Source organism: Eumetopias jubatus, unplaced genomic scaffold (assembly GCF_037043125.1).
Source record: "Eumetopias jubatus isolate StellerSeaLion01/CBP00866 unplaced genomic scaffold, mEumJub1_p1.0 scaffold_1, whole genome shotgun sequence".
NCBI lineage: Eukaryota > Metazoa > Chordata > Mammalia > Carnivora > Otariidae > Eumetopias > Eumetopias jubatus.
Window position 1 is genome coordinate 24,589,452 of NW_028274807.1, and position 4,573 is coordinate 24,594,024.

The window sequence follows — 4,573 nt, forward strand, 5'->3', positions numbered from 1 at the left end:
CACTGTTAATTACCATCATACAAATATTTGCTTAGTTTGTTTTTATGCAACATTGGGTAAATTAGATTAAACAAATGCAAATGTTTAGGGAAATTTTGATACTCATCCATGAACTTCACATAAAAATTATCATCTTTTAAATTTACAACTACCACAAAAAGTGAATGAACTACTCAACCCTGTATATCTAATTATATCAGTCTCTTCCCAGTGATGTTTCTGTGTTATAAAATTATTGTGGTGTTTTTCATTGATACTTTTAAATGATAATATTTTATTAAGACATAATTTTCATACAATATATTTAATCCTTTTAGTGTAAAGTTTTGTGAGTACTATAAGTGCATATAGTTCTGTAACCACTACAGCAGTCAAAATAAAGAAAAATCCATCAACCCAACAAATTCCACTGTGCTCCTTTGTAACCAGTTACTTAACCCATGAATGTTCATAAGAATATGGAAGAATTGGAACCCATTGTATATTTCCTCCCAGCAATTCCACTCCTAGGTAAATTCCCAAGGGAATTGAAAATATATTAACACCAAAATGTTGCACTTGAATGCTCTTAATAACATCATTCATAATAGCCAGAAAGTAAAAACAACCCAATGCCTACTAAGTGATGAATGGATAAACAAAACATGATATATCCAAACAATGAAATATTATTCAGCCATAAAAAAGAATGTAGTACTGATACATATTTCAAAGTAGATGAACCTGGAAAACATTTATGATAAATTAAAGAAGCCTGACCAAAGGAAAAAATATACACATATTGTATGATTTCATTTATATGAAATGTCTTCAATAGGCAAATACTTGGTGACAAAAAGTAAATCAGTGATTGCCAGTGACTAGCTGGAGGGAAGATTGTGGAAATGATGCTGATATGGGGCTTCTTTAAGTCATGATAAAAATGTTCTGGAATTAGATATTAGCAATGGTCGCACAACCCTGTGAGTATATTAAAACCACTGAATTATACACTTTAAAAAAGTGAATTGTATGGTTTTGTGAATTATATCACAATGAAGAAACACAACTATAGAAACTGGGTAAAGGTCAATGTTTGCCAGGTTTTGGTGGGTAGGAAGTGATTAACTACAAAAGAACAGTGAAGGAGACATTTTAAGGTAAAGGGAATGTTACCTATGGTGTTGGGGTAGTAAATGCATGACTATGCATTTGTTGAAATTCATAGAGCTATACATCACAAATAGTGAAATCTAACGTGCACAAACAACAATAACAAAATAAACCAGGAAGTTTGGGATCCTAAGATGGGATGTATAGTATGAGAAATGAATTTAACTATATTATAAATACATGGGCATAAGTACCCTGAAAGGCTCCAAGGGGGGGGGGAATAAAAGAGCTGACCTAAGTAATACTGGAAAAAAAAATTGTTTTGACTGGAATCTGTATGGCTAAAGACAAAATGAATTGTACATAGTTAATATTGTATTAATATAAATTAATTTCCTATAGCCATACAATTTAACATTCTGAAATTCCTTTACATGTATATTTGGTTGAACAAATGTGTAAATATATGGTTTACAATGGGAGCAAGCTTCACTGTTGGCATAGAAGTTGCAGATAAGCAAAAAGGGAAGGCTAGAATAAGCTGTTAGATTAGAATTGAAGACAATATTAATTTATGCTTAGCTTAATATAAATGCACGTGAATAGATGCAGAAACAATTATAAATATGCATGTATACATGGACTGGTCTATGTAAATACATTACTAATTCTGTCTGCTCAGAGAACCTTGAATCAATGACATGCCAGTAACAACAGGCACTCCTTATCCCCAGATCTAGGCATTAAATACTTTTCTTTAATTAATAGAACCAGGATATCTATGAGAAATGGCAGGTTATACAGCAGGGACAGGGCAAATACAAAATGGATCTGGAGCATCTTGAATTATGCTGAAACCTAGGGAAGTGTTCAAAAAACAAAAGGATGAGAGTATGTTAAAAGACACAGGAGCCAACCTAAAATAGTTAAGCACGTATTGTGATGAGCACTGGGTGTTATACACAACTAATGAATCATTGAACACTGCATCAAAAACTAATGATGTATTATATGTTGGCTAGCTGAACATAATAAAAAAAATAAAATAAAATAGATGGTCAAATCTGGAGCAAAAAAATAACATATTACTAGATTATAAACCCAACTATAAAATTAATACAAATTGATAGAAATTATTGAATAAATAAACAGTAAGAAAGAAACAGATATTTCTTACAGGGCAATTCTAAATAATATATATAGGGTAATCCCCCTCCCAAAGGCACTTAATATCTCCCTCTTTAGTGTGGGGTCTAGACTGGGTGACTTCCTTCCAGATTATAAGAGCATAGAAAGGGGACTCTATAGGACTCGAAAGAGAAGCCTGGAAAGATCTGGCAAACACTACTTTAACCAAGTGATCAAAGTTAACATCACAAGTGATGTCATATGGATATCCTGTAACTCCTTAATATGATGTGATGAGAAGGTTACTTTGCCTTTGTAGAATACTTTTCAACAAAATATCTGATCCTTACTCATCAAAATTGTTAAGGTCATGAGGAACAAGGAGTCAGGCAAACTATCACAGACTAGAGACTAAAAAGACATGACAACTAAATGCAATGTGGTAATCTACTGTATCTCAGAGCAGAAAAAGAACATTAATGTAAAACCTCATGAAATTTGAATACAGTTTGGAGTTCAGTTCATTAAAAAAAGTGCAATCAAAATGGGAATTTAGACTGAGCTTGGTGTCTTGCCTTTAAAAAGTATAAAAATGACTACTTTTATTCCAAAAAACATTTTGTGTTAAAGTGGTTAATTCTCCCATAATGGCATAAATTATCCAGAAGAAAAAGTTAATCATATGTGTTATCAAATCTGTTATTTTCTTGAGGTATGGATCTCTAATGGTAATTAAATGATATTTAATTGAAATAGGGAATAATGTTTTTAAAGAAATGCAAATCATTTTTTAGGAAATTCACTTAAAAATAATTAGCAAATTAGTTACTCATTACATATTTATTTATATCTCTATGTTTGTTTGTTTGTTTAAAACCTGTGATTTTTTTTCCTATCTAAAAGACTTGAAATTCCAAAGTAGTATACATATTAAACCCTCGGTTAATTTTAAGTGAGAATGGGCGTTAATAACACAATACGAATGTTTTAGTATTGAAAAATCCTGTAGAAATACAGAATTTTGAAATATTAAAATGAGCACAATTGCAAAATGCTGGCTAATAGTAAAGAAGAATAGTATATTGTACACATATAATTTAATTTTTTACAAAGGTGTTGTTTATTTTCACCTTTTATCAATATAAATTTTATTTAGTTATGATTGCTCAGTATAAAAGACAGGCTTTTTGGGGGAAGATAAACCAACACACTCAGTTTTATTTAAGTCAATAGTAGAAGATTATTACTGGTTAATTTCATTTCTTTCACATTTATGAAGGGTAATTACGGAATTCAATATGTTGAACTCAATATTAATATTGCCACCTAAGGTGGAAGTAATCACCACCATTAATAGAGGTTTTAACATAGAGGTTTAACCTTTAGCTGAATGTCTGAGGCAAGAAGCTACTGAAGAATTATGCTTGAATATTGTCTGAAAAGTAAAATAAAAGAAAGGTAAGGCTATATAAAGAAAGGTAAGGTTGACACAAAAATGAGTTTACAATGTCTTCTTGCTTCTCTTAATATGGATAGGACTGATCACTCTCCCATTTTTTATTGTTCACATCAATCAAAGCAATCTTCACTTTCCCAATTTTCACTTCCTTCTCTGGACGTTTCTCTGTTAACCTCTTTGTTATTTTTGGCTTGTCTACTTTATAATAAAAATGATTGTATAATAACTTTAGAATTAATCTTAACAGCCAGTCAGCTCTATTTTAACTTTTGCCATTGGATCATACTGCTTATATTTAAAAAATTTTTTTTGTGAAATGGATAAATAAATTAGAGAATTATGGCAAATTATTTGCATGACCAAAGACTCAGTCTATATGTCAAATAATTTTTCACTGCTAATATTTTTGTAGGATGCTTCTCAACCCATTAAATCAATTTAAAAAGTGGCATTAGAGAATAATTTGTTTTTCAAAATTACACCTATTTTCAAGAATTGTAGAATAATCAAACATTAAAACTCCTTTGTAATTGAATAGAATGTACTAGTCACAATTAAATGTGATGTCTTTTTATTGAACAACTTTTGACAAATGTTATAAGTGTCTTTTATCTTTTCTTTATTATCTTTTGCTTCCAGCCTCCGTATTTTTTATTGCCCACTAGTTATTATAACTGTCAAAACAATTAATTTCACTGCTTTTATCCTTAGAACAACAACAACAAAAAGTAGGATTAAGTACATCTACGTGCTAGACAAGTCCTTTAGAGGATGTATTCCTTTTAATTGATTTGCTTTTATGTACAAATACATAATCATTTATCTATCATTTTGTTTTAATATTCTGTGTTTTTTACAATGCAGTAAATTAATGAATCTAATTAATTTATTAGA